At 38.3% G+C, this 20,142-nt stretch overlaps 1 long non-coding RNA gene across 1 annotated transcript in view; it reads right to left on the minus strand.

The window, feature by feature from the left end:
• Positions 1 to 352: 352 nt before the first annotated feature.
• Positions 353 to 20,142, minus strand: part of LOC149252510 (uncharacterized) — a 32,747-nt gene continuing 12,957 nt past the window's right edge. The window contains exon 2 of the long non-coding RNA XR_016266065.1: positions 353 to 902. This is a non-coding gene — a long non-coding RNA (uncharacterized LOC149252510). The remainder of the gene's footprint in view (positions 903 to 20,142) is intronic.

A 20,142-nucleotide genomic window follows, 5' to 3' on the forward strand; every position in this document is an offset into this window, starting at 1 on the left:
TAGGCAGTCTCCTTGGTCGGCAAGGCCATCAAGGTGACAGTGAGTGGCTTGCCTATTATGCGTCTAGGCTATCCCATTGAGGTTAGGACTTTTCCTCCTAGGTGATAATTTGAGTGGTAACAGTGAGTTTGGGTGATATTTATGAGTTAAACTTTAAAGAATAAGTCGGGATTGATTCAGATTCAGCTGATTAGACTCTGTTTCCTCTTAAAACATAGTCAAACTCGCGACTCCACTTGGACTGGGAAGAGTCTGATAACACTGCCAAGAAGCTTCGTATGGCATATGGCATAAATTGCAGAGCAGTAAAAGCATTAGTGGACTGAAAAGAAAATGTCATACAGATCAACTTGGTTAATAATTTACTCAGTCCATCTATATTTAAGAAGCACATCTATAATAATTGAAAAGCCACTGACCTTGAAGAAGAGGGGATGGTTGAGGTTCTGTTCCTCCATCTGTTTGAGGACTGCAAGCCAATCTACTCTTTTGGGCTTCATTATTCTCACCCACTTCATGATTAATTCAGATGGATCATCCTCTTCTGATAAACAAATTATATGTTTCATCAAGGCCTTGCTCCTTCCAGACAACTTTGGAGGCAGAGCTTCTATGAGCCTTTTTTGCGCCTTATCCAATCCATTGTCGTCTACATCAACCCACCTCAATCCCTTGCCCTTTACTTGCTGGTTGTCTTTATCTCCCCCAACATCAGAATCTGATTCGTCCTCTGCATTTTCAACCTCAACTTCATAATACTTTTCTTCTTCGGTTGTCGCTGTTGCTGTCGTTAATGGGTGTCCGGGGCAACAAGGTCGGAGTGCAGAGAATCGAGAATGTAATATTCTGGGAGGCACGGAAATTGCAAAGCACGTGGAGCATAAACTGCAATGTACAGAACCCTAGAATTGCATTGCACACATAAATCCTAAGATAAGTCAGCTGGCATCAAAATCAGAAAAAGCATAGCACTTGGAGTGCATTAAATTTTGATGTGTGGAACCTTAAATTTGCATTTGTGCACAACATAAATCCTATTCAGCATGGGAAACCTTTCAGGGAAACATCCTATTACATATAACAGAAAGCGCAGCACCTGTAGTAAATTCCAGGGAAGAATAAAGATGACCCTTGCAATTATGTTCAGCTTCAATTACACAGGCACACACAAAAATACAAAATAGTTCCATTTTAACCCTCAGTAGATTCAAAGTAGCTTTGTGAATTTGAATGATGAACCTTGGGGTCCACAAAAGAAGTGAGTTAAATTTTGGAAGGAAAATAATGCTAGAAACAAGATGTGACCTGATCATGATTTCTATTCTGTTATGATACCATTGTCAGGCCAGTGCTTTAAATTAAATTTAGATGATATGATTGCAGGGTTAAATTTTTCTTTTCTCCTTACCATAACACCCCTTATTTTTTGGCCAAGTCAGGGACTGATTTCCCCAATCTGCTGCTAAAATCTATTCATATCAGAACTGCACTTCTGGGTATATGGCTGAGAATTCTCTTATTTTTCCTGGGAGCCCAACTTGGGCCAGCAATAGTAAACTCCCACATTTTTACAGTGAGACCACAACTCAGCTGACATGGCACTAAAGTTGGTACCAACTTATTATCAGATGCATCTCATGGAAAGTGAGTAATTGGAATTGGAAAATAATATGGTACATATGACCATAACCATGTACACGGGATAGTCCTTCCCATTAATATATACACTACTAAATAAATAAAAGATGAACACTTCTATTTGAATCTGGAAAAATGACTTCTAAATCAAAGTTTTATTGCATCAGATCATTGCTATAGCTAAGAAACAAAATGACAAATTCTTTTATTTGTCAGATCACCACACAATGCATGGACAATGGGCTATTTATATGTTTCAACCAAACTAACGGTATAAGCCATCAAGCCTTCCAAGATAAAATACGAGTTCATCAGCGAAATTTTGCATCCTGGATTTAGAAGGTAAGTTCGTAACTCAAGTCCAGATATTTCTCGTAGCTCAGAGAAGGATATTTTCTCAATTCAACACAAACAGAGACAGATGTAATTGTTATTACATAAATAAACAACAAACGTCAAGACCCCCGGCGCTCATATTTCTGCACAAATTCGAGCGTAAAATCTCGTTGGCGGTATCAATAAGCCCTCCTAAGTCCACAGTTCCATTGGAGCCTCGTTCTCCTTGTCTTTCTTCTCCTGGGTTTAGCCCTCTACGCATAAACTCAGTTTGCCTTCTCAAAGAAATTCCGTAGATATACTCTCTCCGTGAACCCTTCTCCTCATCATAGAGCATGAAATGACCGTGCCATTCCCAACGCGGTAGCCGGGCTCTGGGTCCTCGTGGAACCCCACGCAAACCTGGTGCTCGCCAATGGTGACGGCCTGGCCGGAGTTCGCCTCAGTTTATCAGTGTCCCGCTGGATAAAATCTGAACGATATTCTTCCCAGCTTCGCCTCCTCTCTCTCCAATGGGCTCTTGCTCTTGTCCGCGATGAAGCGATCATACGAGTTGATAGGAAGGTAATGGGTCCAGAAAAGGCTGCGCATATTTATTACCGACTCATCATGGTGCTCACAACCAGGCTTTCGAAAGAGTTTTTGGTGGAATACTGGTTTGCCATTTTTATTTCCAAATTTCCCTCCGAGGCCGATATCCACTCTCCAAGACTTCCTTCGATGGATATCAATATATAAATTGCAATGGCCAGGCATATGTGGGCTCTCAAGGAATTTAACAGCTTGGGAATGAGGAAACCAAAGGGAAAGGGCGAAAGCAATAAATTCCTTTGCCTTTATCGCCATCAGAGTATCAGTGTTTTATCTTCAAGCCTGACAGTTAAACCCCAAAAATAGCATCCATCAAGTTCATATCCTCTGGCAGCATTTAAACAGCTTGGGGATTGGAGGAAACCAAAGGGAAAAGTGCGAAAGCAATAAATTACCAGGAAGCGCAGGCATGGCGCGCAAGATGCCACGGGCTTGGGACTCTTCTTGACCTTGACGAGACACATACGGCATTTTACGGCGATAGAGAGGCAGGAATGATAGCAGAAGCGAGGGACAGGCTCGAATGATAGCAGAAGCGAGGGATATCGACCCCCGCTAGGCACGATAACAAAATGCCACCATTTCCGCCTGAAGGATGAAGACCAAACAGAAATGATTGAACAATTTCCGTTGAATGTGGACGCCAGGTGTCAGTCTCAAAAACAAAAGGACGACGAAAGTTTCCTTTCAAAGGAAGGCCTATCGGCCTAATAATAATCGATTCCTTTCTACTCGTGTTTTGAATTTCTGGAATTATTATATAAGAAGTCCCATTTTAACGAAAGCTCACCTAAGGGGGATTCTCCCTAAGCACACTAGCATTTCCTTAGCTCTTGTTGTTGCTAATTGAAGTCTTTTTTGCTGAAGTAAAATGCAGTGGCATAGATTATCTGTGTTCTATGTTCCCAATCCCAGTTTTCATAAATATTGTTTTTTCCATTGTTTGCAGAGTGGTATCTATGTTCTAACAAGACTGATTTGAACACTTTAAGTCAACGTAGAGTGTTACGTTGGTATCAGAGCTCCCCCTTACATAAATAAATCTCACAATCTGGAAGATGCAAGTGGAATGGAAAACATCTCGGTATTGGCTAGTCCTCTGTGCTTTTATTCAAGTTACTCTAATATGTTACCTGGTACAATTATGTTTTGTTCTAGCTCCTTGAATCTCTTGGCTGTATTGACTAAGTTGTTATTTGCAGCATCATGGTAGTTCACTGTGCACTTAATTTGAATTCCTCTTACTTAGATGCACTCTTTCATTCATTTCATTTGCTTTATTGATACAGCCATATCTAATTAAATCTCAACCACTTAAAGATTAATATCCAAAACTTACCCTTGATATTGACTGTCCATGGACAACCCAAGAGGGATTCATTCTTTTGGGCAGATTGTCTCGAGCAAACCAAGAGGGATTCCTTTCTGTGCTAATTGTCTCGAGCAACCCAAGAGGGATTCCTTTCTGTGCTAATTGTCTCGGTAACCCAAGAGGGATTCCTTTCTGTGGATTCCTTTCTGTGGATTCCTTGAGGTATCTTTGAAATGCATGGCAGCAAATAGCATTTAGGACACAGTGCCCAACGCATCCATGAACCAACAAACACTTAACCAACTTGGAATTGCATCTGTGTCCAATGCTGAAGTCAGTTGCAACCTCAATAAGAGTAGCTTCTGACCATGCTCACTTTATCAGTTGCGCTTCCACTTGCGCCTTTAGTTAAAAGAGACACTTCCGCTGAGCCTGCGATAGAACCATTTCAGTGCACCATATAGTGTTACATCCAGTACCGTAGCACTTAATCTAAAGGAACCCTTATCTGATGTTCATATCTTGGGCCCGCAAAATCGGACCTCGGTATTCTCTATGCCAAGCTCCTCACTATGGTATGTCACCCCCCGTGAAAAAACGAATCAAGGGCGATCTTAGAAGCATACAATTTAGTAGGATAAAGAAATCATGTTTGAAGCCACACTTGGGTAGAACTACCACCACTCTACTGACCCCTTGATAATTGTACTAGTACTTCCGACTACTGCACCAGGCTGACTACAACTGCTAGAATAATGATTGTACCAAGGCAAATAGAAAGCAAACCAGAAAAAGAAAGAACCATAAAATGACTTATGGATGTTGAGTGGTCAACACTAGGGCTAGCTCTGTGGTTTATCGATTACCTCTTCGACAACGGGTTTTCAGAATCTCTGGCTTCCTTCATTATCAAGAAGCAGACATTTAGTAGGCTAAAATTCAATCAGGATTGCCTTACAGTTCTCGATGATAGATTTTTACTGATGAACAGTAGTTTCATGTTCTAACTCTAACCAGGCACTATGCTTTGCTAATCATAGCACTATGTTTTTATACACCTATAGGGTTTATCTAAATATTGTTTTGGTTCTTTAGACTTCTTATGGAGAGAAAATCTCGTCTGAAGTTCTTTAGTGCAGTGTGTTACTATCACTGGTCCCTCCAACATACATATGGAAACTTCCCTTCTGTAGATTTGCAACTTGAGGTCACATTGTTCTCCATGTTCTTTATGGTTTTGAGGTGTGAGGGCCTTGCCTTTGAGACAAACTATGCCAAGATATAGAGTGTAGAGACCCATATGCTTCTGCATGATAAGAGAAATAAAACAATTCTGCATGCCATTGTTTCAGGTAGAGTTTGTGACCCATTCACTCTGGCTTGAGACCATTTTTAGATTAGTCTAGTTGTTGCATCATATTTGCTATATCTTTGACACAATATTTATAGATGTTATCCATACTTGCTTTTTATATACCTATTAGGCCATAGCCTGAATAGAGACCCATTGATTTGGCTTCATCGTTGAAGCAAACTCGAATAGACCCATTGATTAGCTCCATCATTGATGCTTTCAAAGTTTCAGACCATCGTCAGTCAATTGGCATCTTGGTGGATTCTTTCTGTTTCACATATAAGGCAGGATGTCTAGGCTGACTTGACCTACCAAGTGGGTTAAAGGGCAAAATGGCCTTTTTTAGAGTTGTTCCCTCATATGTTATGAGGTATTCAACCTGGATTTCTCGATTGATCTATCAGTACAGTGTATGGTCTCTTCCATTTGAGCTACAGGTGTGGGTCTTTGTTCCGTTGGTAGTTCCAGGGCTCCCTCCAAAGTTCACCCATGCCAAATGGAATAGTCAGATGTTTGTGCCCCTTATTTTTCATCGTTTAAAATCCTTGGAGCATCTTTTAAGGGATTGTAGAATTATAGATCACGCTGGAGGTTGTGCAGGACTGGCATTTTGTTCTGCTTCGTGGGCAGCTTGATTCGTGCACACAGTTTATCATTGGTGTGCAGTCTTCTTGGGTTTTTTCGTGCTTGGTTTCAGCTTTCAGGGTTTTGGGACTGTATTTAGATTCACTTTGATCCACATCTAGAAGCTTCAAAGCAATTATGCTAGAGGACAATTATTGTCAATTAAATTTTTTTCACTTCTTTAGCGAAAAGAAGTAGGTATGAAATTATTTGTCAAAGGATATACCTCCTAATAAAGGATGCCCAAAGAGCTTATTCCTATCGACTTACTGAGGTTATTGCTGCCTAATTAACTCATCAGGAAAGAGATATGATTCATGTATGAATACACTCTTTTCTATTTATTGGTTTTTTCTGTTATCAGATACTAATTATAATAGAGCAAAATTTTATCACTCCTTGTGGACTTCCACTAATGAGCAAGGTAATTTGCCTATTCTCGTTCTACACTACATATTAACACTGTAAAGCCCATTGCACAGTTTGTATAATAAATTACACTAATATTACAATGTAAAGCCCATTGCACAGTTTGTATAATAAATTTGCAATTTTTTTGGATTTTACACTACATATTAACAATGTAAAGCCCATTGCACAGTGTTTTTAATAAATTATGCAATTTATGTAAAACATACCTGGGTAATTGCAGAGATCTTATAGATAAATTATAAACCTTGAGTGAGTAATTGAAGTAGCATTAAAGTCATTTTTTTCAATATAACAATAGTGTTTTCAATGGCCCAGAACAAATGGGAGGTAGCAAGTCATTTAAGCATTCAAATATTATTGTTGAAAAGGCCTTGCAGGGGCAGGGGGTCAATGTTTTATTGCCTCTTCACTGTTAGACTATATGCAACTGTTTTCCTCTTATCATATCTTTAATATCTGGGATTGCTCCAGAAAGGAAGGTTCTCATCTACATTTACATCGAAAACCTGTTTTCTAGCCCAATCACAATTGAGAATGAAAAAAAAACTCTTGTGAAAACAATACCTATTTGTATACAATGTCATCAATGCTATTTTATTTCCATGATTTTCCTATCTTACCTAATTATAATTTTTTTTTCTTCGAGATTTTTATTTGAGAAATGAATTATTAGTTAGTCCTAAACTACCTTTGAACTATATTATGTTATGTGGGCATTAAACTACCCTTGAGGTATATATATACATGTGTACTGGGCATAAACATACCCTTGAGGTATATATAATATGTATGTGGGCATTAAAAAGTAACTTGAGAAAGTTGTGCTTTCACAAAATATGAACATGATCCATTGGCAGAGAGCTTGTAAATAAATTTAAAACTTAAGGGATATAATGGCTTTGATTGTGTCAGAAAATTTCAGGGAATAAAAATGATGGCAGTTTGAACATGTTTGAACGTATAAAAAATGATCTTTGCTTTTGAATACCGAATTATTCTGAGCTGATTTGTCTGGTTTAATAATATGACCATATTCACATAGGTTTATTATTGTATAGAACACTATAATCTATTAATGCAATAAATTATTGTTGGGTAGGTATGTCGTTGCATTGCAGCCTTGTTGTTCTATCGAAATCGTTTTCATTCATGTTTAAACAATCACACATTTGTTTTTATGTTTCTGGGATAAATATTAAGCACTTGTAAATTTTATCACTCCTTCGACTTTACTACTGGCAAAATATTTTGACTATTAATTCTACCTACATATGCAATTTATATATAGCACACTTGTACATTAATTAACTTACAACCTTGAACCCATCATTTTGTAAATAAAAACATTTTTGTTGATTCATATCACAAATTTTGGAGGAAGTACTCTATTTTATTCCATTTTATTATATTTGTCAATCAAGCCATAAAATCCTGTTGGGCACTAGGACTTCTATTGTTGGAAAAGTAACTAGAGTTATCTGAATGATTATGGGCAAAATCTTGAGTAACTGAATTGGGATAATAACAGAATCAGGGTGAAAATGTTGATGTTTAATATATCATGGGAACTCTGGCTTCTGATTACTGCCCTCAAAATCAAAATCTTCTAGAAAGTTTGGCTAACAATTTGTATCAACGTTTTATGGATACAGGGATCCCGATCTGGTTAAAAGAATTGGAGCTGCCATAGCTCTGGAAGTTCGATCTACTGGCATTCAATACACATTTTCTCCATGTGTTGTTGTAAGACTCTGGCATGGAAGTGCTCGATGGAAGTTCATTCAAAAATGAGAGTCAAGTTTTCACTGTTTAGAATGTCTTGTTTGATGCGAGCAGGTTTGCAGGATCTTTACAAAGGGGGTGCCGTATGTGGCTGGACAGTAAGTTTCAGACTTTTTGTTTTATCCCTACTTAGAACATAAATTTCTTTGATCAATCAATTGTACCACAGTTTTCTATATAATTGGACATTAAGTTGCAAACCTTTTGCTTTATCCATGCTTAGAATATGAATTTCTTTGATCAACCAATTGTACCACAGTTTCCTGAAATAGTTTTCTAACCATGTGATTTATTGATGTTTGTCAGGTCAAATATTGTAGCGTGTGCTAAGCACTTTGTGGGCGATGGTGGAACAACCCAGGGTGTCGATGAGAATAACACTGTCAGCAATTATAAACAATTAGTCAACATCCACATGACCCCCTATTTCGATGCCATTGCCAAAGGAGTCTCCACCGTTATGGTTTCTTACTCTAGTTGGAATGGACAGAAGATGCACGCTAACCGTTTTCTCATTTCTCATGTTCTAAAAAAGCAACTTAGCTAATAGAATTCCCAAATCTATAATAGAATTCCCAAATCTATTTTATATCGTATTGCATATTGTAGATTAGTAGATTGATCTGAAATTTAATTTTCATTACTGGTTAAAATCATGTACATACTTTTATGACAAATCAACTTTCCTCAGAAGCATCAATTAGTTAAAAAACAAATGGAAGCCATTAGAATTCTCTGTATTTCAAATATCGGACTAAATCAGATTTGGGCGTCTTAATGTATTTGAATTCTATTTCCTGTGCTTCAAAAGATTTGTAGGCTCCAAGCTGTGATATATATCTAGTGCTTTAAGCAAAGACCGGTTTTCAGTATACCTAGCCTCGTTTCTCTGGTTTGAAGCGATGCAATTGGGAGTGGAGTCCCATTAATATTCTATAATTGCACTTCAAATCTAAACTCCTAATGAATTCTGAGTGCAGGCATTGAGGGTGTCTTCAGTCTCATATATCACTGCGTGGTTCATTATATTATTTTCAAATGTTTGTTAGGATCCCCATTCAGCTTAATAACAACGAATGTAAACACATAATTTAGGAAATTTTAAGGTGTAAATTTCAGTCTTAAATTAATTTTGTATTTTCTAAAATGATTTGACTAGGATAAAAATATTTTACATTAAAAATTTCCAAATCTTTTTAAAAGCTATATAAAATCCTTAAGAATTCTAATTTTTCTAAAAACTACATGATCAAACATGTTATTATTAGTATTTTAAAAATTAATATTCATAAATTTGGAATTAACTTATATCTATGCTAATAGACTTGCCAGCTTGAAGCATTGGCTTCTTTGAAAGCTGAAATTCAAAGCCTTTCACACATTCATTTGATTCCTTAACCAGAAAACCAAATCCAGGTATTTGGCAATGTATCTACCATATACTTTTCATTTCAGTGGCTTGTTAACATACTTGCTATAGGGGTGCAGAGCGGGTATAGAAAATATAATTGGATCCTGCTATACGGGTGCAGGGTGGGTTATAGAAAATATGATTGGATCCTGATGTGGTTTTCCTATTTCATAACCATAGAAGGAAAAAACTATAAAGACACTTGTATCTGGTTGATGTATAGAAATTGCATCAGATACATGAATTGTCAGCACTGTGTGCATATATTTGCAGGGCAATGATAAAGGCACTCAGTACAAATCTGGCATATATTACTATTCAGCTGATCAAGAAAGAGCTGCACGGGAATCAATGGAAAGGCACCAAAGGCCACTGCATAAAGAGATCGTGATAGAGATCCTGCCAGCGAAGAAGTTTTACAGAGCAGAAGAGTATCATCAACAATACCTGGAAAAGAGATCAGCTGGTGCCAAACAATCTGGGGCCAAAGGATGCAATGATCCAATTCGATGTTATGGTTGAATAGTGACTCGATCAAATTAACTGGACTTCTCTCAAAATTAAAGTATTTGTATCTTCTTGTTTAGTTCAGCTAGATATTACAACAGAGTGCTGTATAGGGGAATAGGGGAGTATTATGGTGGTGGAAATTTTGCGTCATGCCTCAACCATCCATCTTGGATAGTGTCATCCGATTTCAAGCTCTTAAAGATGATTTTGATTTCAAGCTAGTAAAGCTCATGGCTCAAGTATAACTCTATACTTATCTTTATTTGTAATCCTGCTGTCAAAATAAGTTTAGCTTATCTAGTTAACTATGTTGTTAAATGTCATTTGGATTTTACTTGAAAGAAACAGAGGAAGAGATGAATTGTTGCATATTTATTGATATAATTTGATTCTCTTCAAAAGAAACTTTATGAACAATGATAGTTAATAGTTCATAACTTTAGGACTATTATCTTCTCTCAGGAAATATGGTTTCTAAGAAAGAGTACAATGTACTTATATTCTACTCTTGTACAGAAGGAATTCCTATTAGACATTGGAAGACTGTTTGTGGGACATGGAGTTAGACTTACTTGTTTTACTGTATGTTTTTGAACTTGATTAAATATGCCATTAGAAGACTGTTTGTGGGATATGGAATTGGACTGTTTTCATTTTTTGGATGCAAGAATTGACAGTATTTTCTCTTAGCATCATGCCCTTGGGCAGGGACTTGTTACTCGCAACCCATCTTGTTAAAATATCAATCCACAGTCCAAGCGTATTTTACCAAAAAGGGTAAAACATAAACAAAACAAGAGACATGACTGCATGGTGAATAGAACAAGAAATAGGACTCAAGGTTTCTGGCGAATTATAAGCGTAAATCACCTCAGTGACGGCGTACATTACCACTATAAAATTGAGTTTTGGAGATACAAAACCTAATTTACTAGAAATAGGAAACATAAACATAACTAGAAACAAAACAAAACTAGAATCGTGACTATAGAATTTTAACGGATAAGCAACTTGAACCCACCCATCTCCCTGAATATATCATGCACTTAAAGACTGGTGGTGTTGTAGAAGTGTAATCCCAACAGAGGAATGGAAATGATAATAGGAACAAGAACTGAATGGAAAAGAGGTATACTAGTCACGCCTCTACTGACATTGATCTGAACAATGTTGCATGTCATTAAATGGGTATGTAGCACAGGGTAGAGAAGTCCATCGGTCAGGGGTAGACCTAATCTTCCATTCATTTCCCATCGTAGTTTTAACAAAAATTTACTTGGGAATATCGACATCCAACCTAAACCGTTCTATTGAATGACATGCAAGCTATTAGTTATTTCAAAAGTGAAAAACTCTACATAAGCCACCAATAAGGCATTGGTTCACTAGTGAGGTCAGCAGAGTTTAACCCAACCACCAGGCTTTACTATCACTGTTGTCCATGCCACCTAAATGGCATAACAGAAAAGCACCGGGCGATTTTGGTAGAAAAATTACCATCCAGACTTATCACCTAAACCAACGGAAGTCACTCATGGGCAAGTTTCTTGCATTAATTCTTATAATTAAACAATAAAAATAAAATGTAGTTACCTACCTCTTGAGTGGGTTTAGTATCCTCTGGAAACCTCTCCTCTGGCACAGAGCCTCGATCCTGCTTGTCTTAGCTCACATCCATTTCCTCGGCATCTGATTTCATTGCTCCGGAACTCTCGGAACCCTGTGGTACAAGCAAATCTGAGGCCTTTTTTGTGTCTCTGACATTTATAGGGACGACTGGATCATCACAATCCACCTGTGGCAGAGCATCTAGATGGTGACCTCCTACAGTCTTGGGACATTTTATTTCCTCGTCTTAATCAACGCATTTTTGCTCTCTTTTCTGCTTAATTTCTTCACTGATTTCAGGGTCGGAAAGACACCTATCGCTTCTTTGGCACATAACACATACCTTCGGCTCCATCTTCCTCTGCGGAATCTTGTACATACAGCCTCTTGAGTGCCTCTTGCACTTGTCTAGAAGTATTTTAAAGTTGCAAAGAGTGATGGAGGCTTGGGGATGGGCCATCGCACAGGAGTGTGGGGAACCTTGTGCAGATCCCTTCGTAGAATGAAACCACCACGATTGGAGGCACCTAGAATCCAATTTCTTGTATTCAACCAAATGTATCAAATCAAACCTGCGACAACATGGCCGCGACCTTCCTCTTTCTTCCCTGCAAAAACCCTGCAACGTGAGGGAAATGAATAAATTTTGATCTTTGAGAAACATAATGGGATGATATGGCGACCTTCCTCCCTGGAACGCGAGGGAAATGAAAAATTTTTGATATTTGAAAAACCCTGGAACGCGAGGGAAATGAACAAGTTTTGATATTTGAAAAGCAGAAATGCCGTGAAACCTTGAATGGAACTTAAATGAAATGCTATTGTGTTTTTCAATTGGAATTAAATGAAATGTGTAAGTGTTTTTTTTGGCTTAATGGGGGAGGTATTGCTTATGGTAAAGAATTTTATGCAGGAAAAATTATTTGAGGGGATTTTAGTTGAATTGGAATTAAATGAAATGTGTAAGTGTTTTTTTTGAGTTAATGGGGAGGTATTGTTTATGGTAAAGAATTCTATGTAGGAAAAATTATTTGAGGGGATTTTGGTTGATTTTTTAATGTAATCATGTTACATTAAAGGTGAATTATGGTGACATAAAAACAAGTTGTGTGTGGTCAAAAAGTGCAATGAAGTCGTAATATTATAAGATTAATGATTATTTCTAATAAAATGTTTGGTTTAGTAAGGTTAACTAATCTATGGAGATGCTCCAATATTAGATAAGAAATTGTAGATAGAACAGAAATCAAATGGAAATAAGGAATTTGTCTAGAGAATATCAGATAGAAGAATCCGAGAGGAATTTCCATGGCGGTCTAACCCTAGGGTTTTTTCTGGTGCGAAGATGGGTTTTCACCTACACCCGAGAGCGATAACAGCGTGAGAGAATGGTCACAACGCTAGCAAACAAGGGTCAATACACCTGGTTTATATTTATCTGCGGTGGTTTGGCAACTTATGGTCTCGCGGGTTTTCTCGGTCAACTAGTAAGGGGATCAAACAGTGGAGGTGAACGTTTTGTTCGGTTGGGCCAATGTCTCTCGGAGGGTGTTGTGCACAGCATCACATGGGGATAGTATAACAGAGTACATGTGAACATCATTTTATATCGATGAGGAACTTGTGGATTATTCTTCTCATTCTATGGAGGCTTCCCAAATTTGGGTTGAGGGGCCACATCAACACCAAACTGGGGTTTCACCGGCGATACACCATGAACTGGAAATCCAGGTCAATGCATTTACGTCAGAGATGGATGATGTGAAGGTTTCCCTAAATTCCCTAGGGTTTTCCCACCCGGGCTCGATGGTAAATCCAAACTTTCTTCAACTGCAGGAGGACCAGGCTCAACCGTCCTGAATATCCCATCACCATCGGAGTTACAGTATTGGGAACTCGAACAACAAGGTCTCGCAACAAATGTACAGGGGGCGTCTTATGTGGTGGTTGAGGGCACGAGCGTTCATGGAACTAATACATATGGCGTCGTAAATACTGGGAATAATGTACCATGCTCACTAGGAGCAGACCCCCAAGGCTAGCAGCCTGCTCATGTGGCTCGCACTTCAGGACATTTTGATGGCATCACTCGTCAGGAACCTTGTATTGAGGATACTAGAGCAGCGGATTCGAATGAGTATGAGTCAGCAGAGGACGAACAACACCCAATAGACCACGCATAGAGAACGGGGGGGAAGAAAAAAACAAAATGCACCAAGGTGCATGAGAAGGGACGTCTATTGGTATTCAGAGAAGGTATTAGTATGGCCCAACAAGCTAGACAACTTCAAATTGTATGTCCCTTTCCAAAAGGGGCTTCCTCCTAACGGCCATCTAAGAACTCTAACCACAATTGGAGGGATCTTAAGGAGAGAAGGGGATCTAAAAATTCAACTAGACAGGGAAGAGACAACCCACAACATCCTAATACATTGAACAATAAATCTTAATGCATTCAGAGCATATTATTTTGGATTAAATATTCCTCTACACGTTTCACTATAGAAGTAGATATGTCCCTCTAAAGTTGATCTAGTGTCTACTAGTAGATCTGTGCTTGAGGTTGATTGCTACCTTGTTCCATGAATTAGGATAAACTTTGGGTCCTCTTTTAGTAGACACTCAAGCAACTTTGGAGGGACATATCTGCTTCTATAATGAAATGCATAGAGGAATCTTTAATCCAAAACAATATAATCCAAATGCATTAGAATTTATTTCTTAATGCATTTATCTATGTTCAATATCATCTTTCTATTCATCGTGGTACTCACAACTTTGAGCCCAAGAACTAGCATGAGGATAGGGGATATCGGTTGAGCCATATATAGGGGATATTGACCTACAATGTGGATAGCATAGGAGGAAGACATCTAGCAATTAGGTCAATTTTGAATAATGGTTTTGGCATATGACCATTATTAGCTTAGTGAGAATAAATTAGATGATGTGGGAAATGTGTGGGTTAACCCAATTCATTGTGTGCACTAATAAGTCTTGATTGTGGTTTGATGATTTGTCATCATGGTTAAGTAGAGATCTATGCTTAAACACAATTGTGGAGCTCAATGCTAGTGTATGAATTATGGTGCATGTACTAAAATAACTCTGGATAGAGAGATAGAAAGAGGGAGTGAGAGGGATAAAGATATGTATAGAGGGAGAGAGAGAGAGATAAAGATATAAAGAGAGAGTGGGCATGAAAGAGTAGTAGATAAAGAGAGAAGCAGAGGAAGGGAGAAGGAGAGAGGGAGTGAGGGAGAGAGAGGGAGAGGGAGGTAGCGAGAGATCTAGAGAGTGGGAAAGCGTGGGAGAGAGAGGGAGAGTGAGAAGGATACGGTTCTCAGATATATTTGAGGTCATTAGGTCATATCAGATATATCATATTCTTTGGGCCACTCACATAAGTGTATCTTCCATCTTTGTTTGGCCTCCAATACCTCCATTACACAACAATACTCTTTTCCAAAAGATTCGAGAGAGAATGACCATAGGTAGAAATATCACCAGTCATCCAACCCGTGAAAGGTATATTTTTAATAACATTAAAATTAAAATTAAAATTAAAAATTAAATGCTCGAATAAACTTTGAACCAAAGCCTTATTATTTCCAGCACAATACCCCTTTCCAACCCGAGAGAGAATAAGCCTGGGAAGAAATATCACCATAGTCATCCAACCTGTGAAGGATAGGTTTTTAATAACATTAAACTATAAAAAACTAAATTAATTGCTTGGATGAACTTTGAACGAAAGTGTTACTAATTGCAGCTGGTGAACGCTTAATATCTTTTCATCAGTGAAAATCACAAAGTCTTAAAGAAACCACGAAAACAAACTCAAAGGCTTCTATAGATCGCTTAATTGACTTTTTCTCAGTCTGGGACATTGAAGCTTCATTACTATTGTTCAAGTCGTTGGGATTCAACCATAGCTTTGAGCTAGCCTCCTTCTCCCCTATCTGTCGATCTTTATTTCGCTGGATTTGTCCACAATTTCACTGTCAAACCCTTAGTGTTAGGGTTTTTACTAAATATATTTTCTTTCAATCCTGAGCTTTACTAGGCTTGTTAAGCTGGAGTGGGTATGCAAAGACCAAAAAATTATTAGATTTAGTCATAGGTCGTTGTTCCCAGACCCCGTCTTGTTCGAGGTATCCAGTGATGTTTTTTCCTATGGGAGGAAGAGGGCAGCTGCAACAGGGGGCTAGTAGCAACAATACTCATCACAGTAATAACAATCACAATGCGAAGGTGCATTAGTCCTGGGGATTTCATGGACCAGGCAATCGGTCCATCGGGCAGACATCCTCAAATATGGGGAGTGAGTGCATGGCCTAGATAGGGCAAAAATAGGACATTGCTACTAGTCAATGAGTTTCTTGTCACCCCTTTATGTCTTCATAGTCCTTGTCATGGAGCCACAGTAGCTCACAGGACCACTCACTTTTTATGTCCTCTGGTTATTCCTAATAACACTATGATTCTAGGTTTTCCTTGTTATCATCAATCTTTAGGAGTCTCATAGTTAAAATTTGCATGGCATGGCCCCATCATGGCACACCATATGGTACCTCAACTCCTCCATGAGTTCATGTACGAGAATCCTTTTCTTGTGTCCAAAATAGGCACACATTGACATGATTGTTTTGATTGAGTTGTGATTGTACCTTGTACATAGAAGTGTGTGTGTTGTTTTGTATCCTTTTGGTTTGATGTGTGATGCAAGAACTTTTCTACTATATAATTTTTGACAAAAAATACCAAAAAATTCTAGGGAATGAAATATTCTAGAAAAAATATATGGATGTTGGTTAGAAATGACTAATCTGATGCTTTGAACGCCAAACAATACACTAAGTATGGATGTTGGTTAGAAAAGACTAATTTGACGCTCTCAAAGCCAAACAATACACTAAGAACGAATGGAGGAGGCATATTCCTAGTGTTGATCTAATGTTCGTGCTCCAACAAGCTCAAAATGAAGGGCCCAATATATGCAAAAGGGTAAAAAACATAATGATGACTACAAATAAATATAAGGAAGGAAATTGGTTGATAACACTTCATATTATTTTCTTATGCCATACACAATACACTAAGATTATATTTAAATTTTAAATTAATATTAAGTATAAAATTTATTAAATTGCATAATAATTGATAAATTCAAAATTTGTCTTCTCAATTAATATATGTGATGAGTCTCCCATAAGGTTTTTCTAACCACTCCTAGGCACATAAAGGCCATATTGAACCTAATTTTGTTCACTTAATAATACTTTCTTAGCTTAATGAGCTCTTAGGAGAGTCCAAGATATTTTTCATACTTTATGTGCATCAATGACGAGGTTGAGATCTCCAGCCACTATTATATTCTGAAGGGAGTAAATGTCTAAGAAATTAGACAAGGTTTGCCAGCATTCTTTCTTCTCTGTAAGGTAGACTAGAACATCAAGGTTGAAGAGAGAGATGGAGAGCTTACTAGAGAGGTGCCGAAGTTCGGTGAATATCCAATGTTGGGTCTCAAAGGAGCTTTCTAGTTGATACTTGTCCTCCGACCACAATGTTGCTAGGTCACCAGAGGTACCTCTTGCACTAATGGCCTTTCCTGCATTTTTTCCCCATTTTAATTTGCTGATCTAAAGAAGGGTTTCCCCTTCAATCTTAGTCTCTTGGAGCATGAGGATCTCGGGAGTTTCTATTTTCAGAATATCTTTGATTGCTTCAGCTTTCGAAGGGTTCCCCAAGCCTCTGCAATTCCAAGAGACTAGTTTCATTATTTAGCGGGACTGGAGTGAGTTGATGCCCCCTTAGAGGGCCTTGTTCTGGTGTTTCTCCCGATAGACATTTCAATGGTGGATTGGTTGCCTTACATTTTTTGCCTCTCGGCCTCTTCTTCCCTGGCTTCCTTATGAGATTTCCTTCCAACTCTTTTAGAGGTTCTCTCGAATGTCTCGTCTTCCGATGACCCAGAGGTTTCCGGGGGTTTTTCTTGTCATTTCTGCATATGTGGGTGAGGAGGAGGTTCCTGCTGGGGAGTGAAGTTGGGTTACTTCCATGTTCTTCTTTTCTGCTTTGAGTGAGGGAACTTGTCGCTCAATCTCCTCTATCTCTGTTTTTGGAATTTCAATTGAAGAGCTAAGGGTTTCGAATGGGTTTATTGTGGTTGTTGTCTTTGGCTATTCTCCTCTTCCTTCCATTTGAACCATTCCTGTTAAGGGAGTTCCAGACTCCATCGATACCTCTTTCCCTTTATTCCTGTTACTCACCTTGGCTTGGACTGCTTTCTGCACTTGGATCCATTTCTCTCCTTTCGACTTCTCTAGATCTTCCTCCTTTTTTTTTGCAGTATCTTGCGAAATGCCCATATTCATGGCAATTTCTGCATTTGAATGGTAGTTGCTCGTAGTCTAACTCTTGGATATAAGACTAGTCTGCTATTGTTAACTTTATGGCTTCAGGTAACCCTATTTCCAAGTCAACTTCGACACATATTCTTGCACATGAACACTGATCCCTTCTCTCTGCTCTGTCTATGTATTTTCCCAGGGTGTTACCAATCGTTTCTAGTGACTTCGGGTTCCAGCAGTCAGTGGAAGATGAGGGAGGCGCACCCACAATGGAACTGCTCATGGCACATCTTGTGTCGGATCGAAATCTGGTGACCATGAGTTTAGATACAGACCCTGAGGTCCCATGAAATATGGTCCATTCCTAAAGATGAGATTTCTGTCTTCTACTGAATAAAAAACAAAGACAAAAAGGCCCTTACCAACCAGGAAGCTTCCGATGCCTTCCTTTACTAGTGATTGCCAGTTCCTATGTGCCCACGCCTCGACAGCCTTGGGGGAAGGCCATAGCCTTGTAAATTGGCTGATGAGCCCTCTTTCAGCTAAGTTCAAAGCAGATCTGCAAGAATCTTCAACGGGCAGGGTGACTGTGGGAATGTTGTCCAGTTTCTTTACAAACTTGCACTGAGTTTCCTTTGCTGGGCGTTTACTACTGTCGCTGATTAGCTTCCTGAACGCAAGGATCTCTGGTGGAGGAGGGGCCTCAGGGCTCCCTCCTAGGGCCATGGCGATGGAGGGAGTATTCAGGTCGCAGCAGGGGCTGCTGCTGTGCGCGTGAAAGAGGCCTTTTTTAAAAAGTTCGCAATCATAATAACCGAAATTAATCGATTTCGTAGTTGTTGGATTCCTGTTTCCATGATTACTTTGTTAGGTTCCTATACCAATAAGAGTCATAATTTTATGGGTTAGGTTTTAATTACTATCTTTTTTATGTAATAAATTCATTTTTATTTCTCAATGAATAACCATGAGAACTCTTCGATCCTTAAAAAAATACAACCTTTCAAACCCATTTCCTTTTTATCTTTCCTAAAAAACAATCCTGGCTTAAATGACAATAAGCTTGAAAATAAAAAAATAAGAAATAAGAGTTAAAAAAAAAAACACATAATTTTACATTCTGTCGCACCGTGACCCTAATATCTCCGCAATTTGAGTAAAAGAAAGATAAAATCTATTTAAGAAAATTAGAGATTATAATGATTCCAAATTATTCCCTCCAAATTTACGAATTTGAATTATTGCCTCCAAATTTATGAAAAACATAGGTTGCCTCCAAATTTTCACAAATCATCACTGTGCAATCCGAATTAAACCATGTGCACAGTTTCAGATTTTTCCATAAATGAAATAGTCATAGCCTCTGTTGCCCTCCTGAACCGATTTCAAAATCATTATCTAGGTCAATCTTGCCCTATAGTGGGCACAGTTTTTTCAGTTGAAGCGTCACCAAGTAGGAAAAGAGAACCAGAGTCTGCATTGTCAAAGACCGATATAGAAATGGGCACAAAGGCCAAAACTGGAGAAAAACTTGTGAAGTTTGCTATTTGGGGCTGTGTCGTCTTCAATCTCATTTTTCAAATTGGCAATACACGATTTTGTCTCAGATTGGTCGAGTTGAAGCGTTTCAGATTCTTTTCCTCTACATGTTACACAGTTCGGCATAGGTATCTTTTTTCTTTCAGTTTTATATTCTTGCCCTATAGTGGGCACGGTTTTTTCAGTTGAAGCGTTACCAACAAAAGTAGAAAAAGAGAACTAGAGCCTGCATTGTCAAAGACCGATATAGAAATGGGCACAAAGGCCAAAACCGGAGAAAAACTTGTGAAGTTTGCTATTTGGGGCTGTGCCGTCTTCAATCTCATTTTTCAAATTGGCAATACACGATTTGTCTCAGATTGGTCGAGTTGAAGCGTTTCATATTCTTTTCCTCTACATGTTTCACAGTTCAGCATAGGTATTTTTTCTTTCAGTTTTATATTTTATTATTTTCTTCTGATTTTGTTAAATTCAAAACATTTTGAATTTCCAAATGTGGTTCTGATTGCTTCTACGCATATTTTAACTTAGTTACTACCTCTTTGCAATTCTGGGTTCCGAACACCAAAATACATTATTAACATGGTTTTGAAGATGCATGCAAAATAGGGTCCTATGCATTGAGGATGTAACCCACCCTAACCAAAGGTGG

Source organism: Pinus tabuliformis, chromosome 7 (assembly GCF_031772625.1).
Source record: "Pinus tabuliformis cultivar Carrire ecotype Pingquan chromosome 7, CPIR1, whole genome shotgun sequence".
In the NCBI taxonomy this organism is placed as follows: Eukaryota; Viridiplantae; Streptophyta; class Pinopsida; order Pinales; family Pinaceae; genus Pinus; species Pinus tabuliformis.